The 25,000-nt window shown below is 46.1% G+C and overlaps 1 protein-coding gene and 1 long non-coding RNA gene across 2 annotated transcripts in view; one reads left to right on the plus strand and one right to left on the minus strand.

The window, feature by feature from the left end:
* Positions 1–25,000, minus strand: part of rai1 (retinoic acid induced 1) — a 50,479-nt gene that overhangs the window by 12,345 nt on the left and 13,134 nt on the right.
* Positions 5,346–25,000, plus strand: part of LOC147818135 (uncharacterized) — a 43,656-nt gene continuing 24,001 nt past the window's right edge. The window contains exon 1 of the long non-coding RNA XR_015438277.1: positions 5,346–5,643. This is a non-coding gene — a long non-coding RNA (uncharacterized LOC147818135). The remainder of the gene's footprint in view (positions 5,644–25,000) is intronic.

Raw genomic sequence — 25,000 nt, forward strand, 5'->3', positions numbered from 1 at the left:
TCACCACACACACTCATGTCTAACACATCTGCCTTTAACACCCTGCTTAACACAGCAGGCTCCAAAATAACACAGCAGCCAATCAGCACGCTGCTATCCCCTTCCTCATTACACACACTTCAGCAAGGCACAGAGAGTGTTCTGATGCCTCCAACTATTCAGATTGCCTGTGTGTATCCTCCCCTCTCAGCGGACGCTCTGCCCTTTTACTTGATAACTGCAGGTCCAGCACACAGGACAGACAGACAGACAGATGGACAGTCAGACACACATCTTCTCTCGGTCTCTCTCCTCCTTTTCTTCTCCGCAGTGTCTGGCCAGGCTGTGTGGGTGGGTTCCTACCCAAGGGAGAGGCTCAGGAGATGTAGGGAGCCAATATCTGCTCTGACATTTGTCAGTGTCCCGTTGTCATGACACACAGCTGGAGGTCACGGGGGGTCACCGGCAGCCGGTCACATAGATTATAGGAAGAGACATAGAGGGGAGGTGGGGGGGTGGAGACCTGCCATTGACACTCACAGACAGACAGACAGATGGACAGATGGCGCTTTGAGGCTACGAGACAGGTGGCAAATAAATTCGATTGGAGGACCGACAGTGAGGGAGTCGTGTGTGAGTCGTAAGCGTCTAATGAACATCCGGTATGTTATGTTATGTTATGTCCAACATAGATGTGATGGTTTCCACCAAATAAATATTGAAAACAGTAACAAGATGTAAGGTGTTCATTTCTAAGAAACAGAGAACTCATCTTGATTCTCTTGTTTTTCTCCCATTCATCGTCTCCATCTGTTTGGCCATTTTCCACCCTCACTCCAACTCAATGTGATACACTGGCATCACAGTTTAAAAAAACAAAACAAACAAAATCGCCAAATACATGTGAATGAAAATGAACTAGGCTCTGTGTTTTACGACCAAATTCTGCGTTTCCCTTGATTAAATCCAGCACTTGTTTTTTTTTTTTTTTGTTGGAAGGTATCTAACTCAGCTTTGAGGCTGAAAGGGGCTCAATAGCCTTGCCCAGGTTGATCTGGAAGACCATTTTCGTTCAGTGAGGGAGGCCAGTTAATGTGTGTGTATGTGTGTGTGTGTGTGTGTGTGTGTGTGTGTGTGTGTGTGTGTGTGTGTGTGTGTGTGTGTGTGTGCGGTGCAACTGTCTCATCTCTGGGGTTTAGGATGACTCATCGACATTCACAGACATGGCTGTCTATTTCATCTCTGATGAAGATGACACTCTAGACACAAATGTCTGTGTGCGCACACACAAAGTCATGAACACCAACCACGCACTCGAAAACAGACATTACTCAGATTCAGAGACCTGGAAGAAGAGAAGAGGGAACTCTTGACTGCAGACAAACAGACAAACAGACACACACACACACACACACACACACACACACACACACACTGCTGCAGCTTCAGCATGAAAGAATAAATAAAGGTCAGAGAGGGAGAGAGAGAGGGAGAGACAAAGCGAGGCAGATGTGTCCGACTGTGAGCGAGAGAGAAATGCATCAGCCACTACAGTTATCTGCTTTGCGGTTTAGGTTTGGAATTCCTATTTGGCTCTCAAAGGAGGACGCAGAGGCGATATTATCCCTCTATAGTGTAGAACGACATCCTCTCTCTGTCTCTGGGATGAAAAAGGGAGAAATTCAATTCATTAAGAAGGCTGGGCTGAATGGTGTGTGGACGTCTATCTGTATCTCTCTATCGCCCTTCTGACAGGTTGCTGATGTCCAGTGACCTTTCAGAGAGGAACAACTTCACACTGGGACGTGTTACGCCATAAAAACAACAAGAGGAAGAGGAAAAACACGGTCCACAGTCACCATGGCAACGGCGGAGCCACTCAGTCAAGTGAAAAATCTTGAGTATGCATGTGCCATGAAGAAATCAAATAAGTAAACCTGGGAAGCACATTGGGGGGTGGAGGGAAATCAGAAATTCTCACACATAAACATGTATACAAGCAAACGAACACAATGACAGATGAGGAAAAGCATTGTCTCCAACACATTTTCAAAACAAAAGACAACTTTACGTAATGAAATTCTTAAAAGAAAAAAAAATCAGTCTGAGTTGGATTTTCATGCTGATGAGGCAAATCTTAAGCATGCAACATCAAGTCAGAGCTGCAAAGAAATCGAAGCTATTAACTGAAATTAAATGAATTTAATCTGAAAACAGAAATCTCTTAATTGGTTGTTTAAATGCTGACATTTCAGAGATATGATTTGCTGTGGCTTCCTGTATTTTTAATTTGATTTTTTTGCAGCCACAAAAATTGGGTGTTAATTGGGTCCTGTTTAAAGGCACCTCACTGTTTGTGCGAATACCAACAATCATAAAACCTGCTCAGCCAGCTCGTGTATTGTTTTCTGTGTGGAGAATTTCTCTTTCCTCACTGCATCTTTGACAACTGCACATTGATCGGTTTGTACCACACAGAGAGGAGAAAGAAAGAGACTTGTATGTGCTCAGTGCCTTACACTTCAGACTCAAACCGGCAGCATGAAGTCAGCATTGTGTGCTCTTTTGAAAGACAAGCTTTGATTTAAGTCTGCTCCATCTACATATATTACTTTATAGGCGTTCGAGGGCATAACACTGAATCACTTCACTTTCTTGCTGAACAATGAGCAGATGATGAGCATGTGGGCTGCGAAAGGACAAATCTTGTAGACCTATTTCTTTGAATATCTTTTTCTCTCTTTTCCAGCCTTCTAGCCTTGACCCAAAATCATCCGGCCCTCCCTTGTTCTGGTCCTCCACACAACTCTCCTTTATCTCTTTCCCCATCTATCTTTCCTTTCTGTCTCTTCCTCTGTCTTTCAGCGCGGTCACCTCCAGCGGACAGCTGCCGAGCGTTGCCCTTTGAAGGACTAAACCTGGCTTTGTTGACATGGCAACGGAGTGACGAGACAGGTGGGGATGGAGAAGGATGAGCAAGAGAAAATGACAGGCACACACAAACACCCATGTACACACACACACACACACACACACACACATACACACACACACACACACATCATTAGACAAACACGTAATCAAGCACATAGGTTGTGTTTGTCGCTGGCGAAGGTTGTCGTGGATACCTGGGCATGTGACAAGAATCAGAAAAGAGAAAACTGATTGCTCATTAACTGCAATGTATCTGTGTGCTTGTGTGAATTGAATTGACTCCAAACAACAATCAGTTTCTGCTTGTGCAAGCGTTTGCTAATATGTGCTCATACGTGCAAGCCTTTAGCATGAATGTTTTTGTGTGTGTATGTGTATGTGTGTGTGGTAGGGAGATAGAGAGAACAGGCTTGATGAGAGCCGTCATGATCAAGCTTGACTGCCTGCAACGCCCCCGCAGTGTGCGTGCGTGCACATACGTGTTTGTGTGTGTGTGTGTGTCTAAGGGCACTGGTGGACTCCAGCTAACCTTCCAGAGCGCAGAGGGAGTGAGACAGGCACAGAAGAAGAAGAGGAACAAAGAGATGCTTGGTGGGTTCATGTTCCCATCGTATTGATAACCTCAGCCATGCCCACACACTTTTTCTGGTTTTCTTCTCTACAGGTCTCTCTCTCATACACACACGAACACACACACATCCACAAACACACACACACACACACACACACACAAGGGAGTTGGGGGTCCTGTAAAGTGGGCCGCAGAGCTACTTGGTATTCCGTCAGAATCCTCCAGCGAGGGAGTGTGTGGAGCACAAGAAAAGAAATGATGCAGGAGGAAGATGGGACGAGAGAGGAAGACAAAAGCAAAGCAGTCAGAACTGAGCGTGTCTGGTAAGTTCTCATTTACACTGCGGGCTGAAATCCCATTCCCACTGCTTATTTTAAAAGCAGATGCAGAGAAGTACAGTACCTGCCTCTCTTCAACAAAGGTGCAGTGTTTTGAGGTTGGAAAGCAGATGTGAAATGGCTCATATCTCGCAGTGACCCATTTTGGTTTGGTCCAGCAAAGCACATCTTCCTACCTCACAAACACACACACACACACACACACACACACACACACACACACACACACACACACAGGCACAGACACATTCGCCTTTTCCAGGTAATGGGGTGGAGCGCTCCACTGAAGCAGAGGGGGAGCGGTGTTGGAGCAGGTTTGGTGTGACATCCCTGCTGGGGCTCATTGTGTGTTCCACTCCCATGTATTTGATCCCTCCGCTCATTTACACGCACACACAAGTACTCACACATGTGCACATGTACAGAGACTCACTCACACACACATGCAGACACCACACACACACACACACACACACACACACACACACTGATTTGCACCTGCTCCCTTTTCGTGCCATTTCGGTTCATCTAATTGATGATGCCGTGTCACTCCTGCGGTCTCTCTCCAACACACACACACACACACGCGCACACATGCAAACACACATCCCACCTCATCCTCTCTGTTCTCCTTCTGTCTGTGTCCTCTAAGTTGTACCCTGTTCTCTCCTGTACTATCTTTTATACCCTTTCCTTGCCCTGTAGCCACAGTGCAGCTGTTGGCAGTGGTGTGCGCGTCTGTGTGTGTTTGTCTGCATATGTGTCTGTGTGACCTTGTCTTAGGTTAGACCAGGGCAGGCAGCTCTTTGGTCTGGCACATCGAACCCATAGCCTGAAGGAGAGATTAGCAGTGGCGATGAGCAGCCTCAGATGTCGTCCTCTGCAGCTTGTGTGTCTATAAATAAGAATGAGCATTTCTTTTTTGAAGCAGTTACCTCTTATTTCATGTAGAACAATGAGTGACTATAGAAAGTACTCTCATTTTTGAGCAATAGGGTGACGTTATTTCACAGCTTATGGTGACTCATGTCAGTGGTGACTCATGCCTTTGACTTCTCTCTACAGTGCTTATAATCATTTTATATGCACACTGATGAAGCCATACAGGATGACAGCATGTTTGTTTTGTCTGTATGTGGATGAGTGTGGCTGACACACAAACACACAAGCACGCGCGCGCCCGCACGCACGCACAGACAGGCAGACAGACAGACAGACAGACAGACAGAAAACAGACAGAAAGATGTATAGATAGATAGATCGATCGATCGATCGATAGATAGGTAGATTGATAGATACTTTATTTATCCCCTAGGAGAAATTCAGAATGCAGACAGATGCATGTACACAAACATCAGCCCTCTACAGTCTACCTCTATGTGGTGACAACAGTGATAGTGATGACGCAGGTCAGAAGAAAATAAAAGTTTATAGATCTCACGTCTAATTGGGAAATAATCAAGCTGAGATTTGGAACTACAGTTCCCACGATGCTTTGGGGGATGTAAACAGGAAGTATAATGTCGCCATGCAGTCAGTTAAGTTAGCCGTGGGCTCCGACTTGTCCCGTTAGTTTGGCCTATATTTGTTTACAATTTGCAGCAGTAAAAGTATGCGGAATTGGCTATTAGCAGTTCGTGTTTCCAGCGCACCCATGGAAGAAAAGACAACTGCCGCTGCGTCACTCTGATACTGAAGACAACTTAAAAACGTGACGATTCTCAGGCAAGTTCTGGAGTTATAAGGAGCATCTCTTCACTATGATCTCTCAGCGGATTTATGGACGTTTATCTGCACAGGAATCGGATATCTTCGGGAAGTGTGAGTCACACTGAATCTAAAAATATATGTGTCATGTCTGTGTGTTTGGTTTCGACTGTGTTATGAATCCCAGAAGAAGGGGTACGATTTTTGACACAAATTAAGGCAACCGGATGCTAAGAGTTTTAAAGTAGGCCTGCCTTAATATCCCGTGTACTGGTGATCAGGTCAACCCTGCAGCCAAACGACAATAACTAACTTTAGTTTTTAAAACGTCACCATGCACGTGCCCCTTTCTCCTCACACAGTATCTTCTATCACATTCTCCTTTGCCCCAATAAGAAATAAAAGCCCAACTCTGTGCTTTTAGGGGTTGTTGGTGTGTGTGCATGACTGCGCTTGTGTGTACTTTCATCTTCTGTCACAGGACAGGAGTCATCCCTGGATCTTTTTTTTTTAATTATGTATGTCTAGTTGTGCCTCCTAGCATCTTCCCAGAAGGTGTCCTTGATGGCCTGCTCTCTTTTTCCTCCGCTCGACTACTCTCCGCTGTTACCTGAGAGCCAGACAGGGGAATACTTCACTCCATCTGCAGGCGCAGACAGACTGACACTAAAAGGAGGCAGGCCACTGATACACCAATGGCAGATAAGTGAAATGAGAGGAGAGCAGCAAGGAGAGAGTGAGGAGAAGAGGACATTTGATCCAAAAGGCCTGAAAAGAGTATGAGAAGGAAGGAAGAGGAGAAGAGATGGTGTGAGAGAGATGAGGGAGGGACTGGAGGGCAAATACAGAGAAGAGGAAAGAGCAGATGAGGGGAAATTGGGGAGAAATGGAAGACCAGCGGGTGGGTTAGGTGAGAGAAAGTGGAGTGCCGGGAAAGGGGAAAGTGAAATATGATACGAGAGAGGGAGCGGGTGAAGAAGAAAGACAGTGGGAGAGAGGAGGGGTAAGTGGCGAGATGAGAAGGAGGTTGTGGAGTAGAGGAGAGGCGACGAAGGGCAAAAGTGAGGGAGTGATGCTGCGAGATCAAGGCAGGTGAGGGAGAAAAAGACAGGCAGTGAGATGTAGATAGGGAAGGGGAGATGTAGAGAAAGAGGAGGGGGAGAGGGTGTGAGATCGAGGGCGTATAGAGACAGGGGAGAGGAAGAGTGGGAGGGAGGGAGGAGAGATAGATTGAAGCTGCAAGATCAAGGCAGATGAGGAGGGGGGGGGTTCAGCGGCGAGGCGAATGGAAAGATGCAGGGAGGAGAGGAGAAACGGAGATCGTTATCGCGGGGCCGTGCTGCCTATTGATTTGCGTTCGTGTCTCGAGCCAGTGAAATAACAGCGGTGCTGGGATGCAGACTCCCTTGTCATTAGCAAACACAGCTCTCAAGACGCCAGAGTGTGCGGCTCGTGCGTGCATCCGTGTTAGTGTGTGACCATATGGCACGTTTGATGTCCACATGATTAAAACCAAGAGTAGTAGAAAACAATGTAGAAGGACAGATGACAAAGTTATAATACTTGGTGGGAGAGAAAGACAGAGAAAAACAGACTGGCGGAAGGGAGAAAGAGATTGAGGGAGAGACCACATTGACTTTAGCGAAGTGAATGATGGGAAGGAAGATACAAAAAAAAAACAACCCAGAAGTGATCATGCCAGGTGACACACCTCTCACTTCAGGTGACAGATCTATTGGTCAGTTCTCACAGGTAGCTGAAGATAGACAAAGTTAGCTCCTTGTCTTTCTCTTCTCCCTCCCTTCCCTCACTTTTCCGCATGTGGTGCAGTGTGACGGTGGCAGTGGAGGTGATGTGTGTGTGTGTGTGTGTGTGTGTGTGTGTGTGTGTGTGTGAGTGAGTGTGTCTCGCCAGGGACCAGGGAAGTGTGAATATGGCTGTGGAACTCTGCCAACTGAGCCCAGGAGCTGGGGGGGAAGCAGGAGGAGGAGGAGGGGGAAGAGGAGAAGAAAAAGAGAAAGACAGAGAGGAATGAAGAGGAGGAGAAGAAGAGGAGAGGGGGAAGACTCCATCCTTTGTTCTTCGTTGATGAAAGGAGGAATTGGATCCTCTACTCCCACTCTCGCTTTCTCTCTTGGTGATGAGCCTTGATGTGTTCGGGTGAGCGAGCGAGCAGGAGGGACACACACACACACACACACACACACACACACACACACACAGAGGCACAAACTGCTGCCTTATTCCACTCAACTAAGACCCAAATGACTCCTCGCTCACTAATTAAACTTTAATCTCCAATAGCGCGCAAATTACCTGCCACGCAACTGAGCACTGAACTACAGGGATACAGGGAGGTAGTGAGAGGGAGGGAGGGAGGGAAGGAGAGATGGACAGATGAAGGAAAGGAGAGTTGGATTGAAGGTCACACTCCACCTGCAGGAGAAAAAAATCTTTCTGTCCCTGTGGTTTCTGTCTCTTTTATCGTCTCTGTCATCAGTTTTTGTTTGTGTGTCTTTATAGCATAAGTGTTTACACCTATATCTGTGCTGTTTATGTGCGAGTGTTTGTGTGTGTGTGTGTGTGTGTGTGTGTGTGTGTCTATATGAGGCACTGTAGCTGTAAATGGAGCAGTCGGCTGGGGCCTCACTCTCTCAGTCAGTCAGTGTTCCCTCTCTCACCTGAATGTTATCTCACATACACACACACACACACACACACACATACAGACACACACACACAAAGTTGATGCTAGCCAAGTCCTCGCATCCTCTTCTGCCTGGCCTCGTTCCCATCTCTCTCTTACAGACACAGCCTCTGCTAGGACACACACACTCCGCCATTTTGTGCCACACAGCAGAGGGCATCACAGCAGTGTGTGTGTGTGTGTGTGTGTGTGTCACTTGGTTAATCACAAAGAACTAACGATAATTACCACCATTTTCCTACCTGCCCTTTTCAAAGCCTGACTCACAAGTTGTTTGTATCCATGCAGGACTGTGTGTGTGTGTGTGTGTGTGTGTGTGTGTGTGTGTGTGTGTGTGTGTGTGTGTGTCTGTCTGTCTGTGTCTGTGTGTGTCTGTCTTTCTGTGTGTGTGTGTATGTGTGTGTGTGAGGCATCACTGAGCCACTGGCATGCAAAAACACTGAACTCTGAAGCACCTCAACATGCCACATTTGCCAGCTTCATGCTCTTCATGCTTGTGTAGACGACAGTTGAGGTCGTCGAGGGCGGTGAGATGAGTGGCAGGCCTGGCACTTCACATGCTGCCTAAAGCTCAGTCTAATTTGCACTTCGGGTGCTTTTCCTTGAGTGGCATTTTGATTTATTGTTTTGGCTAAAAATGAACCATTAGTCAGATGACACACTGAGAAGCACCAGGTTTAAGTTGTAAAAAATAAAAAAATAAAACTTTCTTCTCAAAGTCAACACTAACTAATCTTGCAAGAAAGAAAACCATTTATTTCAGTTTTGAGTTCCCCGAATTCCTCTTGAATTCAGAAAAAGTGCCAGAACTTGTTGCATTCAGTGCATGTAGTAGAGAGCAGTACCGAGTCAACAAATATGTCTTGTGGCTGCATTGTTTTCGACTACCACTTCATTAATACCCCACAGTATGATTGTTGAATGTCAGTAATGATCTAGTAAGAGAACCCTCAAAGCCTGATGTTTAGAATATAGAACTGTTTTTTTTTTTTTTTATTGGAGCTGTGGATGAAATATGACAGTGTGACATCATCACCAAAGAAGAAATAGGCCCAGCAATGCAAGGTGCATTACTACTGGCTGTACTGAACAGAGTTTTAGTGTTTTAAGGCCAAACTCTTCCTTTAATCTGCACACAGGTGGTGAGTGGTGAAGGACATCAACTGAATTAGCCATCATGGAAGTCCCATTTTGTAGATTAACTGCTGCTTCTGCTGCTCCAATATCCCAGGATGAAATTATTGAGTAAATACTGCTGCGGTAATGCAGGACCAGGGAACTGAGCATAGGCTATGTGGTGAACACTTATATCTTAACTACCTTACGATACCAGTGAGTGCACATATTTTTAGCCTGGCTGGTGCCAATGGGAATTAAAACCTCTAAACTCTGAGCGCGTTAGTGCCACTCTGTCATCTGTGCAGTTAAGTCACAGGCCGGAACAAAAGATGGAGTAACTCCATCCAGCGCCGTCGCTGTCAAGACTGTTCGTTCTACAGTGAAGGGTGTCTTCACAGTGCGTATTACCCACAGTTGGAGGTGAAGCTCGCAGTGGGGAACATCAGGGGACAATCAAGGATATGCCCGTCATGCAAGGTTGGCGGCATGTGTTTTAGTGCATGCGTAGGTGTGTCTGTCATGTCTGTGTGTGTGTGTGTGTGCGCGCACACACTGCCCGCCATGCGTGACTAGACGAGAGTCAGGTGTTCTGGGAGGGGCATTGGCACGGCGATTCGCCCATATGCTTGTGACTGAGTGGCGGGCACAGGGAGGGCACAGCGAGCGGGGAGGGATCTGCACTACGCCTGCGGAGCATGACTTCATCCCTCCTGCAGGCAGAAGGGGCACTGGGACTAAGAGAGGCTGACTGACTTAGAGGGTGTGAAAGGAGGCTGCTGGATGGAAAGAGAGTATGAAGAGAGAATGAATGTAAGACAGACAGATACAGAACAAATGAGGCCTGAGATAAACCACCAAATGTCTGCATTTTATTCTTTTACTTTTCCTCATATCTTTAATCAATCCAATGCTATTCAAATCAAACTCTTACAGTGGCCTGCGTGTAACATCCACTGTCCACATTAAGCTAATTTGGCTCTATCAGCTCTGCACTGCATCCTTTCCCAGAGCCTGTGTTTGACGTGGGGACAGCAGATTTTTAGCCCTTTTATGATTATCTTGTGTCACACTGACACAACTGTGATCCATCAAATACATGCGTTTGGTTAAATAGCTTAAATCTTTAGCATTAAGCTCATAAGACAGTAGTGTGTGTTCGTGGTGTGTGCGCTGGTCGTACTGCAGGGTTTACACCGTGCCATAAGGCAGCTAGGTCAGTGGATGCAGTGACAGCTCTGTGAACTCTTGCTTCGGTCCGGTTCCATCTGAACACAAACACATGCAGATGCACATGTACACAGAGAAGGACATACACCACTCACTCACACGCATTACTAAAGCTGTAGGAGGCTGTGTCTGGATCATAATGTGCTAGTTGTTTGCCACTGGGGTTCTAGACGTGACCACATGCATCTGTGTACACACACTCGAGCGTACGCACGCACATGCACACACACACACACACACACACACACACACACACACACACACAGAGCCAGTGAAGCATGAAAAGCAAATGATGCCATTGCCTCTTTCCGAGTCCCTCAGCAGAAGGCTCCCACAAACAACTACACAGCAGAGGGACACACACACACACACACACACACACACACACACACACACACACACACACACACACACACACACACTGTGAGACTGAGGAGGGTGGTTGGAGCCTGTGTAACCTCTGATGGCTGTGGGCAGGTAATAGGATAGGTGGTGGTGGTTTGACACTGCAGCATGGCAAATATGTTTACAGAGGAGCCAATTATTCTAACCTTCCATCTCCATCCCCCTTCATATCATCTAAAGTTAGCTAGCTCATCTGCTCCACCCAGCACCTAGCAACCAACCTGCAGCCAATTAGTGCCAAACCCTCTTTGTTTCCTTGGCAACGGACCACCAGCCTCCTAATGTATATCCATTTTACCTATACACCTAAGGCAAAACTGTTTGTGCCACACGGTACGTTTGACAGCCAGGCGTCTAGCTCGATGCAGCATTTTAACATCAATAAGTCATTACGATATTAATTTTGAGACATTAGTGCACTAATGATAAACAAACGGCTGAAAAGATTGGCAGCAGTTTCCAGTGAGTGCAACAGGGTTGTATCTCATGGAAAATGTGCTGGACTCCTTCACGCCACAAAACTGAGGGCTGCTTCTCTTCCAAAAAAAAAAAAAAGAAAAAAAAAATGGAGCTGAAGCTTTCTGAGTTTTTCTCGCAATGGCAGATGGTGGAAGGAGAGAAAGGCCGATGGAAAAATCCCTTCCAAGATGTTTATCCTTTTCAGTAAAGCGAAAGAGAAAACAAATGCATATGGAGGGAGGGGGGAGGGATAAGTAGCCACATATTCTATGTGACAGGAAGAAGTGGGGTTTAGGGGAAACATGGATGTAATTTTTAAAAACAGCGCATCTAACAAAACTGTTGGCATGAGACAAAGACTGACTGATCAGTGTATGCGTTTAAAACCTATTCCAGCTGTTAGATATCCTCAGTATTGCACATACAGTATGTGCCTTTCATGAGCAGAAGAGTTTGGGCTGCATGTTAAGTGAAAACCTGAAATCTCAATGACTGATTGTAATCTGGGAGGAAAAAAACACCAGAATCACTTCCTCTTTCACCCCCTCTCTATCTGCCATTGCCCCTTCCTTTCATCCTGCCCCCCCCAACACCCTCACTTGTCCCTGCTCTCTCCTAGCCCATTTCTTCTCCCTCTCCACTGCCAGTCCCTACCTGTCTCATTTGCATAGGATGCCTTATTTGCATACATATGAGCTAAAGAGAAAGGGGATTTGTGTGCGAGAGAAAAAGAGGAGGAGAGGCGAGATATGCAGGCAGGCGGCGGCTGATGAAAAGAAATGAAAAAGAGCCCTTTCAGGAGGAAACTGCGACCGCAACCTCTCTCTCTCTCTCTCTCTCTGTTTATCTGTCTGTCTTTCTCTCTCTCACACTTTTTTTGCCCCCTCTCTTTCAATTCTCTTCTCACCCTTTAGGTCACACCTTAGAGAGCTCCTGCAAAGGCCTCATTAATGTGAAATATCAGGCAGAGAGACGGGAAGAGTAAAGAAGGTAAAAGTGAGCAGATAACTGATAAAAGATTGGACGCAACGTGGGCCAAATAAGAGCGAGAAAAACAGGAGGAACAACACAGAGAGAAAACGGATAGATAAATAGAGCAAAGGAGCTTGTACACATCGCCTATCTGTCCCTCGCAGCAGCCTGGCTCGGTGTTACCGCGGCGTTGTTGTTGCCGTGGTGGCGATGGATGGTTGCCTCGGCAGAGCAAAACTGATTGGCTATGAGGCAAGCCCCCCTCCTCTCCCTCTTTTGTACAACCCCCCTCCCCGGGGCCAGCTCTTTCCCTCTAGGAAGGACGGCACACGACAGGCCCCTCCCCCTCACCCGTGTACTCACACACGTGTGCACACATACGCGCACACACACACACACACATTGAAAATGCAGACATCCTCATGCATCCTCATGTCTTTAAGACTTATACACTGGTAGAAGAGGTGTGCAAAGATGACCCCATACACACACACACACACACACACACACACACACATCATTATCACAGGTAAACATAGTTTTGATATGATTCACACGTACTGCTCCGAACTGTATGGACCATTTCAAATGGGCAAACACACACACAGACACCCGGCAGCCTCAGCGATATTAACAATCTCCATCCCCCCTCCTCAACTCCACATCAGGCCAACCCAGATGCATCCCATACAATCTGTCCCTGATTGCACACAACTACTCCAGCCCCCCCTAAACTCACACACACACACACACACACACACACACACACACACACACACACACACACACACACAAAAACATAAACAGGCATATTTATCCTGCTCAAGCTTGCTAATTGCATGTGTCTAATAACCTGGTGCAGATAGAAAACAGAGCAATGCTCTCTCTCGTCTCTTGTCTCCCTGTGGACAGAGTCCAGACGTGAGGCAACTGCATAAGACAGGGATATGAAAAGACAGCAAGAGATTGGAGGAGAGTAGAAGTAAATGTGTGTGTCTGTTTGTGTGCGTGTGTGTGTGTGTGTGCGTGTGTGTTCATGTGTGCGTGTGTTCGTCCTCTAGTCTTTGTTTGATCTTTCCGCCCGGGCCTGAAATGCTGCAGCGCACAAGGAATAATAACCAGTACACACACGCACACATGTACAGTATGCACACAGTCGGGACGCGTGCATGTACAGAATAAAACACCCATTGAGAGACACACACACACACACACACACACACACACACACACACACACCTTCCCATACAGTCTTTATATGTATATGTTTGTGTCTGTGTGCGCACACACATATGCGATAACTCATGCGTGAGCCATCTCTTGTGTATCATCAGGACCAGGTGGAGAGGACAGAGCTGGGAGGGGTGGGGGTGGGAAGTGATGAAAGATGGCAGGGGGTAAGGAGTGGAGATGAAAGCATGAGGGGGAAGGAGGGGGAGGAGGGTGCGAGGGTAAAAGGGCAAAGCAGGGATATGAGGGATATGAGAGGGAGAAGAGGACGGGAGAAACAAAGGGGAAAGGGTGCGCCGAATTGGGCTGAGGGAAAGAGGGAAGGACAGATGTGCAGCCTGCTGATTGGATGGAAAACAAGATGAGAGGAAGGAAGGGAGAGAAAGAGGGAGAGAGAGAGAGCCTGTCACCTCCAGTCAGCGGCTATTAGCGGCAGCAGCAGCTCTGAGACACCATCCCTCATTCTGCTCTGGCAGCGCTGGCACAATTAGACACACACACATGCACACACCTTCATGCACACGCTCATCCATCCGTCTTTTTCCTGCGTGCATGCGTGCGTGTGTGTGTGTGGCTGAGACTAATTGAGTGTGTGCGTGCGTCAGCCTGTGTCTGAGCTCAATGTTTTTCTCTCTGTCTGCTGTGTGTGAGTGTGTAATAGAGAGACTTAGAGAAAGAGCGAATGTCCTTGTGTTTGATCTGCTTGTGTGTCTGCATCTGTGTGTGTGTTTGTGTGTGCACGCGTGTGTGTGTTTGTGCGCGTGTGTGCGCCACTGAGGGCCCTGTGCCCAGGCCTGAGAGTGAGTGATAGAGTCCATGCCAACTTGAGCTGCATGCCACAGTCTCCACGCCTGCACCCGTGTCCTGCCACCGCCACCCTCCTCCTCCCTCGTCTCCGTCGCTCCTCTCTCTGTATCAGTCTGTTGCCGCCCCCTCCTCCTTCTCTTCCTCCTCCTCCTTCCCTCTCATCCTTTTTCAGTTTTTTATCTCTCCGCTCACGCTCTTTTCCCATCTCTCTTTTTCTCTGTTTTGGCTAAATTGCTCCGTCTTTAGCTCTGTCTCCCCAGCGTGCTGTTTTTTTTTTTCTTTTTCCCTCTCATATAATGCCTGACCACTCCACCCAGCCCTCTCGTCCTCACATCTTTTTAATAGATGAAGCTCTACCTGTCCTCCTCCTCTAATTTCTCACTCTCCCGTTGTCTCCTGTGGTCCATTCGTCTTATTGAAACCACATTTCATCACAATCTGTCCTTTTCACTATTTTACCTACACACCCCTTTTATCCTTCACCTCAGAATAAATCTTTTTGTCTCTGTTGTTCACTTTCCTAACCTCCTTTCACCCCCTCTCCTCCTTCCTCTTCTTCTACATCAATTATTTATTCCCGCAGGCCGCCACTAGTGGCAGCTGTTTCCCATTTTACTATCCATTCATAACCCTTCTCCACCACTCCGTCTTCCTCCTCTCTCTCTTTTTTACCTCTCTCGATCTCTGAGATGTCTCTATTCAGGGCTCTCCATCCCTCTCATCAGAGTCCTCATTATCCAACCCTTTTGCACCACTCTCCTCTTTTTCCTTCCTTCCCTTGACTTCCTTCTTCCCTCTCCTCCTCCCCCGTCTCTCCTCCATCACCTGCTTCTCAGCGGTGTTTCTCCTAATTTCCATACAGCCCAGCAGCCTGCAGGCCTGCCTCCCTCATATCTGTACCTACCAAGCGGAACACACACACTCACACACACACACACACACACACACACACACACACACTCGTTTGAAAGCATACATGCCTTCAAACACAGGCGTGCACATACATTCCCCGATCCAGATACATATAGGTCAAGGGAGATAAGCACATGAAGAATTTATGTGTTTGCACACTCACACTGATACAAACACTCATCCAGGGTATAATGAGATTTTGCCCCTACTGTATTCTTCTCTCCATCTTCCAAGCAATATCTTCGCAAATTTGTTTACAATCATTATTTGTATATGCAATAAAAACCATTTTAGTGGCAAATTAGAGACTGCTAAGTCCTTAAAACCATTTGCCGCTTTCATTTTTTCACTCTTTCCAGTTTTGGCACAGAATGTCTCACACACACAAAGAGAGCTATTAATTGAGTGAATGAGGCCTATTCTTCCCCTGCCTCCCCTGCACAACTAGTGAGACAGAGCTGATGGCTCTGCTGCTGAAGTGCAGAGGCTGATAAAAATTAGAGCTCGCTGGATAGATGGGCTTTGGGCTGCTGACCGCTGCCTTTTCTAGGCCAGTTAGCCGGGGGAGAGCTCATTAAGCTTAGCTAGAGGTGGAGGTGGTCTGCCTCGTTAGGATGTGTGTGTGTGTGTGTGTGTGTGTGTGTGTCTGTGTGTGTCTGTGTGTGTGTGTGTGTGTGTGTGTGTGTGTGTGTCTGTCTGTGTGTGTCTGTCTTTTATCTGTAATGTAGGCTGTACCTCTGTATATTTGATAATTTCAGCTACAGTTTGTGTGCATACAGGGACGAACAATGTTTCAGGCACACAGCAAGAGAAGGAATAAAAGTCGAGGAGAGCAAAACCTGCTTATTAGGCCACCACTGACTATGTGTGTGATTCATGGAGAGTGAGTGAGAGACAAAGACATGAAGTGGACGCAAAAGAGAGAGAGCGAGCGAGAGAGGGGGCAGTAAGAGAAAGAGGGAGACGGATGGAGGGGTGAACTAGGGCGGCCCAGGATCAGGCAGCTTGCTGGATGGCTGTCTGCTGTCCTCAGGGAGAGGGCTAGCTTGTTATTTTAAGGAGAGTGACTCTGGCGCTCACCTTGCATAGAGAAAAATAGGGACACGTACACATATAGAGGCACACACCTACACCAGTTGTTTCTGTGCAAATGGAGCTGACAGCACATGGCGTACCAGCTAACGCGGTGCCTTAGAGGCCTATCCGTCTCAGGTAATGGGCGAGCTCAGCACCGCCGTGTGTGTTCACCTCATCATATCAACCTGGAGATGACAACGCTGGTACGCAGGGCCCATGGGAACCTCATACTGTATGATAGCGCATGTGTCCCTTTTTTGTACACAACTATACACTATACTCTGTGTGTGTAAATATTTACGACCTCATGTGGTAAGTTCAAGAAAATGCAAAAGCAATGCAAACGCAATCCCATCATGCAATTCCATAAACATGAAAGCCGCCTCTGTGCCTTTGTGGGGGTTGGGGGGGTGGTGGGCGTCTGCGTATGATGACGTGGTGTGCACTGATGTGTGTATGTGTGAGTGTCCATGAGAGAGAGAGAGAGAGAGAGAGAGAGAGAGAGAGAGAGAGAGAGAGAGAGAGCGAGGCAGTGGTGCCTGTGTAGCCTTGTGACTTAGTGCCTGTGACATTTGACATACTACAGTGCCTGCAGTGTCTGCTTCATGGAACTGGGTCTGCTCTCTGCTAACATGGCAGCACGCCTCGGCTTGCACTCGTCGCATCGCATCTCGTCACATCATAAGTCATCTCATCACGTCACATTTCCTCTCTGTCATTCTCATATTACGTTCCTGTCCCGTCTTCTCGTCTTGTTGTTACCATCTCGCTTGCTTCTCTGACCAGGTATTCCTTCCTGTTTAGTTCTCGCTGACTTTCGCTCTAATGCTTCCATTTCTTCACAACACTTGTTCTGTCATTTTCTCCCTCTGCCTTGCTTTTTATCTGAGCCTTTGCCTCTCTCTTTCTCCGGCTCCCCGATTTTCCTCCCATCTCATTTCCTCTCTGTCTTTTTTTTTTTTTTTTTACCACTACATCCCCTCCTCTGTGTCACGTCTAATTCTCTCCCTTCTTTTTGTCCAACTTTTTCTCATTCTGCTCTCATTTCCTTTCCCACTTCTCTGTCTGTCACCCACCCCACTCTCTCCCACCTCAGCCTTTTGTGTGTTTCTATCTTCCATTCCCTCTTTTTCTATTTCTCTCCCTCCTCTTTCCTTGAGCTGGTGCTCATCTCACACCAGGCCAATTAGCTTGCATCAGTCCACTACTGCTGGCTCAATAATACCGAGCAGGTAAGCTGGGGTTCTATTAAGCAGGTGTGTGGGTGTGTGTGTGTTTGTGTGTGTGGGTTTGTTTACAAAGAAAGCCGTGGAAGGGTCAGCTTATGAGTCCTGGTGTGTCTGCGCGTGTGCATTCAGTCGCATCCACACACACACACTCACACACTCACACATGCTGGTACACACACACACACGCACATCTGCTCAGCGAGAGGGCCTGCCGTGCACGCTCCCTCGGCCAACAGATAAACAAGTGTGCCCGCATCTCCTGGGAAGTAACCATGGCAACCGTCTCTCCCGCTCCCTCTCTATCTCTCTTCTTCTCCTCCTCTCTCTCTCACCCCTCCGACTGAGCTGCCTGGTTGGCTGGCTGTCCTGGAGGCAAGACAATAGCAGGTTTCAAGGCCAATGTCACCCCCCCCACCCCCCACCCCCTCTCTTGCCAAACAAGGGAGGAAAGAAAGAAAAAAGAAAGCGCTTCCTGTATTGATAAATGTGATGTCACAGGTGGTGCGGCAGCCACGCAGAGCGGCGCGGGGGAAACATGAAAAACAACGATGAATTCAGCAAGATTTTTGCAATCCCGCTCCCTCTCCCCGTTGCACCCCCCCCCCCACGCCTCCCTCTCTTACTCTTTTTGTATAATGTGGCCAATTGCCTTCTTCCCTTTGTAGGGCGCGAGAGGAAAAAGGGATTTCATGCAGGCTAACTAAGCCCCTAATCCTCTGTTTCATGCCGTTCTCTCTGTCTCTCTCTCTCTCTCTGTTTATATATATATTTCCTCGCAATTTCTTTCTCTCTGTTTCTGCTTTGCTGGTACTCTTGCCTTTTTAGCATGGTGCAAGAAGTGTTTAGATCTTTAAACTCAAGTATCAATAGCACAGTGTAAAAAATATTACGTACTGTAGGTATTACCAGAAAAAATTACTTAGATAATCTAAAGTAAATGTACTGATAATGTTTGTAGATGACTTAGATGAAGCTTATTACTATTTTATGTACCGTTTAAATCAATAAAGCATAATATTTCATCATATGTTTTGTATGCAACATGTGCAATGTAACACCAATAACATTCAGATAAATGTAGTGGAGTAAAAAGTATCAAAGTCAAGTATCAGGTTCAAACGTGCAATAACTTTTTTTGGCCACTTCGGCGCAATGGAAAAAAACTGTAAACACCACACTGACATATGATCTCCAAATAAAGCTGATATAATTTGTTATCCAGTAATGAAACAACATTGTTTATTTGAAGTCATGTTTCTATCCATCACATAAGTTAAGTCCAGTATCATTCTCCTTTTAGCTCTGCTTTGGTCTACACCAACCCCTGAGGAAAATATCTTGGTCTTTAGAGGTTAAATGCTCCAATAAGTTCACCAGCTAGTCACTAACTTTGTCTGTTCTTTGATGCTGGAAATGACACTGATAAGAGCAGTGAGAGTGAATCTAAACAGTAAAGTTGTGGACCATTAAACCAAAACAATGAGCTGAAAAAAAAACCAACCTGTGAAGCTCCATAAAACTGAAGGGAGCTGCAGAGCCCAGTAATATTTAGTGGATCACTACAAGTGATCTCTTTCTCCTGCAAGTAGTCATGTGAGCCATAAAAATATTGATTATAGCAGCTTTAAATACGTCAGCCTACAAGAATAAAATGACTTTAGCCTCGTGTCTGGGTGGAGTGGTGTTTCTAAAAGGGGATGTGAGAGAGTCCTTTGCTGCAATGCTCTGTCAGTGTCTCTCTGTCTCTCATGTCTGCTCTGAATGACGGCAAAAGCCCCAGACAATCATTCTGTCCTGAATGTGTGCGAGCGGGAGAGAGAGGGAGAGAGAGGGAGAGAGCTGTCAGCCACTCTGGCTAACCATCTAATAGGTTGCCATACTGAACTGACATTTGAAGGCTACGGGAGCATTAGTCCTGAAATGAAAAAGAGAGATGAGAGAGAGAGGGGGAGAGACAGGGGGAGAGAGATTGGATATGCACCCAGTGTGCTGTGGAGTCGGCGGCCCTTATCAATGCATCTGTCTATCCATCCGCACCACACGGCCTCATCTCCTCTATGATCTCCACCCACCCCAGTCTTCCGCCTCCTCGCGCCATCCCTCACCCCCCCCTCCCCTCTCTCTCTCTCTCGCCCAGAGAGAAGAGAAGGGAAGGACGGAGATGAAAGGAGGAAGAAGAAATATAGTCGGGGGCGAGCCAGGGAGGGCTGAGTGAGCGCATGAGACAGGGGAGGAGGGTGAGAGGAACAGAGCAAAGGGATAAGAGCCAAGGACACAGAGAGAGGGAAAATCTTAGATGTTTAATTTACAGTCTTTCCTGCTGCAGACAGATGTGTGAGATTTGGAGGAAGACAGTCAAAGAGACAGAGATAAACAGACAACAAGATGGACAAGAAGACAGCCAGATACATGGACAGACATGCAGATAGACAGCCGCACAGACAGGCAGAGAGACAGAAAATAGGTTGGCCGTCTAACATCTCTTTCTCCCTGACAGCAGCTATTGAGCCGCTTTTTACCAAGTGGTGCGACACCAAAGACTTGAACCTCTCACAGTGCCTTTACCCTCAATTTATCTTTTGTCATTTGTCACTCCTTTTCTTTCTAGCCCCCTCTCTCAGTTCCCATTTCAATCTATTGTGAACCATCAAATGTAATTTATTTTAAATTGCTGTACCACCATGAACCAATGTGAAACTGCATGGCTGTGTTGGTTTGGTTCAGTTACAATCGTTGTGGGGCTTCAGGGGCTTAAAGAAAACCAGCTATACTCATCAGATGTAGTTGCATATAAACTTTGAAAGCTCTAAAATCACTCAGCAGACACTGGAGGAGGACACGACATTATACGTTGTATGTTTGTTTATGTATGTTTAATGCTACTAACTTCGAGGGTTCTCAAGGTAACTTGTTCCACAACATGGTAACCTATCAGCAGCAGTCATTCATCTCTATAGTTAGCATAAATTGGTAGATGAATCATCTCCAAAACAAGCCAATTCCACATTTGGTAATAATCATAGTAAGTATGACTTACACTAAACCAAGTTTAGAGGAGCATGATGTTAATCTGAGAGTTAATCATTTTAGCAGCAATGTAAATTACAGTAGTAGATTTGCATCACACCAGAAATGACTGTATTGCGTTTTCTAACTTACAGTTCGTTCGCTCGGGTCAGAACTAGTAAATGAGTTCACAAATTTGTTGAGTTTTCCACTTGGTTTGTTTTTTTCAGCATCAGTAAAAGCCACAGACGTTCACTCCATTCACTGGTTAGATGCTTCTGGGGCAGGAGCGAGAAAGCAAACACAGTGGGAAAGGTCCTGATTAAGGTCCTATCTGCCCAGATTTCAAGGCCACGTACTTTGCTGCTTGGCTAGATCAGATCTCTCTTCATTCTCCAGCTAGCTGCTGGCAACTGGTGATTTCACTCATCCGCATCCCAGTATGCGGAGTACACCTGGCTATGGGAGATGTTTAGCTCAGACTTCCAGAGTACTGTGTGCCTTGCAGTTGGGTCAGATGGAGGTCGGATCATGTTTCCACCACAAACAAACTGTATGGATATGATTGCTGTCTTCAGATCTGCCCAAAGTAATCATGCCAAGGGCGGGAAATAAACCAGAGTCTGATTCAACCAGACTAAAAAACACAAATATAAAAACGCACTTTGTTACAGATAAAGTATAACTGATAAAGTGTAAATGAATGAATTAAGAAAATATTCTGGATGAAATAGTATATAATAATATAATAATAGTATGCAGATACCATCACATCCTGAGTCATACTGTATATCATTAAATTCAAGCATCAGTACTGTCGCTGTACACAATTTCCTTTTCTGAGCTCAAACTAAACAAGAAATCTCTGGGTGTAGTATCACCACACTGAAGACATACAACAAGAGCTAAAAACATAACATAACATGACTATAACTTTGTTTATAAGCGTGCAACACCATGTTGCCGTGGGAAAGCGCCACCTCGACAGCATCAGATGCCAGATCAGGAAAATGTCTCAAAAGGTCATAAAGGCAATAATGTAAACCATTTCAATGACAACAATCCCCACACATGCATACATATCATGATAGCAAAGTCATATTTTAGTGCCCGTTTGCGACACCATCACCAGATTCTGACACCTCCAATAAGAAGTATGAAATGATTGACATAAAAATATAAACAGCATGCCCTTTGTAAAAATGATTATTTTTTGCTGCTGTGTGTGTGTGTGTGTGTGTGTGTGTGTGTGTGTGTGTGTGTGTGTGTGTGTTCGTGTAATATACCAACTGCCACTTAGGCTGTAATTAATTGTCAATGATTGTCTTAGGAAGTGCATGCAGGCCTTCATACAAACTCTAATTTCCCCTTTCCCACTTGCCCTGGGCTATAATAATTGATCTCACACACATATACACACAAATCTGGCTGGTACTGGGTTGCATGGGCATAAGACTCATGAGAGATTTTGATAATTAACTTTTTAATAAAGTTAAGGAGACAGAGTGCATGTATATGTGTGTGTGTGTTTGTGTCATCCTAGTGTGTGCTTATCTGTGTCTCTGGTTTCATGTGTGTGTTCAATGAATCTGGGTGTTTAGGCTGGGCAGTAAAAGTTAGTTGTCTAAATATATGTGTGTGTATGCACATGCATCTGAATCTGTGCGCGTGTGTGTGTGTGTATGTGTGTGTGTGTGTGGGGAGGTGATAAGCACCTGAGCCCTGAGGCAGCCTTCAGATTTCCCCTCACGTCCTCGGCGAAATCAGCCCAATCACTGCACTGTCATCTGCCTGCCACCAGAGAGAGGCCTGCGCCGCATACTGACAAGCTCATTTGCCTAGATGTGCACACACACACACACACACACACACATACAGTATGTACAAACCCATGCACACATGCACAAGCACTCACCCACATATGCCCACTAGGTCTTCTACTTTCTCCCAAAATTGAGTTAAAACAAAACCTCTTTGGGAGACATTTGTTGGATTTGTTTTGTTATGGTTTTTTTTTTTGCAACGGAGAGAAAATGTTTCCTTCTTGATTCATACCTAAATTGAAGTGTCATTGTTTATGAGAAGGATGTGGCCCAGCTGCCAGCAGAACACTTTAACCCCAACCACATTATCAAATAATTTATTATTGTTCAGATAAACGCCCTTGCTTGTTCGAGCTGCATTAATAATTCATCTGTTGAGGGAGGCAGAGAAAGCTTTGCAATGATTTTAAACAATTGCCTTGATTCCATTATTACAACTATGTTAAGAACTCAAAAGCCCCAAAGACCTCTGTTTTTTATTAATCGACTTTTTAGTGGGAGCGTGGAGGTCTGACCTGAACTGGTATTTTTCTGCCAAAAGTTTGACCACATTTTGAGTTTTTTCACTTTAGAAATTGATGTATTTGTCTCATTGTTCTTTTGTGTTTCGCTGGTTTGAAGTGGGCAGGGCTCAGCTCGGAAAGGGTGATGTCATGTATTTCAGTGCACAGTTTTCTCATGGGGCAGTTTAGTGTTTTTGAGTGTTGAATTCTTAATGAACAATAACTAAAGATATGTTTTTTTCCCTAGACTTTGAGTTGGGTTGTTCCTGTATGTATTAAAATACTGATACTGATACTATGTGAAACTTTAAAGTAAATCTAACAAAATAAAAGCCCATCATATGCAGCATGTACTGTCTGTAGGTACAGAAATAGAAACTAAGACTACAAACACACTCTCAGATGAAAACACACATTGCAAATAAAGACCGACACTTTCCCTGCCCTCTCTATACGTGCGCGCACACACACACACACACACACACACACAAATTGGTGTGACATCTTTGTGACCTAAAAATGTCCCCAAAGCAACATACAGGGACAGACAGTGGCACAGAGGGAGAGGGAGCGCATTAACGACACACAAAACTGAAGCAGGATGTGTGTGTGTGTGTGTGTGTGTGTGTGTGTGTGCGCGTGTGCATTTGTGTGCGTGTGTGCGCGTGCGCGTGTGCGTTAGTCTGAGTGTGTGTGAGTGTCTGGGAGTTCAGTGGTGTGCATGTGCGAGAAAGAGAAAACATGGAGGATGTATTAATTCTGCATGTGTTTATGTTCCGTGTGTGTTTTCTGTGCATGCCTGGTGGCAGAAGCCACACAGAGTGCTGTTCTCCTGTCAGTGCGATTAGAGGGCTGCACAAACATGGTGAGAGGGGAGAGAGGGAGGGAGATAGGGGAGAGGGGGAGGGATCTTTGAGGGAGGTGAGGGAGGTAAGGGAGGGAGTCTTCAAAGAGTACGAGGCAATGGACACAGTATTCCTCTCTCTTTTTCTCTCTCTCTCTCTCTCCCTCACAAACACACACACACACGCATACACACCCAAGGGTACGGTGAGGTCATCTTAGCCCTGGCCAACCCTCATGCCACTGTCAAAGTTTCAGTTTCACATGAGCACAACACTCATCTCCACACACACACACACACACACACACACACACGCACGCACGCACACATTTCACCTTGTCTCTCCTTCCTAACCCCAAAGGAGGCAGTTGTGTGTGCGAGAGTGTGCGTGTCTCTGTGTTTGATGAGAGGTTTCCATGACAACAGCAGCATCGGCAACCCCCATGGGCTCATTTACATATTCAAGTGCAACAGTGTAGTTGAATTACAGCCGGAAATTGAATGGCTCAATCAATAGAGTGGTTGGAGAGGAGGAGGGAGGGATGGGTAATGGATGGATGGAAGGAAGGAAGGATAGAAGGAGGGGAAGGAAGGGTGGGGGGGTGCAGATGATGCAATGGGCTATCATTTTGTGTATAACTCCGTGTGTGTGTGTGTGTGTGTGTGCACCCCCTCTTTTTGGACGACCCATTTTTATTGTCCTCCAGTGGTTAAAATGGATTTGAAATGGATTGTGAGAGAATGTGTGTGTGTGTGTGTGTGTGTGTGTGTGTGTGTGTGTGTGTGTGTGTGTGTGTGTGTGTGTGTGTTTATGTATATGTATATGTGTGTGTGGGAGCGCGCGCGTGTGTGGAGTGGTGGCAGAGATGGCCGTCATTTTGCTGTTGAAGCTGTCAGATTCACAGTGACATTCAAAGACCCCCCCAACACTTCTATTACCACACTACACACACAAACACACCCACTGCGGACATACACATACAAATACACTTACACACAGCAGGCATACATAAATGATAGACACACACGAACACACACAAATTTCAAGTCACTTTAAAGGAGAAGGAAAGTGTTAAGGAGGGACAGAAGACAGAAATTGGCACAATTCAAATGTTACAAGTGTTACCTTTCCACTTCTCTAAGAAAGCACT

This window comes from Seriola lalandi, unplaced genomic scaffold (assembly GCF_002814215.2).
Source record: "Seriola lalandi dorsalis isolate HSWRI2012SDOR001 ecotype SW California unplaced genomic scaffold, Sedor1 jcf7180002054690, whole genome shotgun sequence".
NCBI lineage: Eukaryota > Metazoa > Chordata > Actinopteri > Carangiformes > Carangidae > Seriola > Seriola lalandi.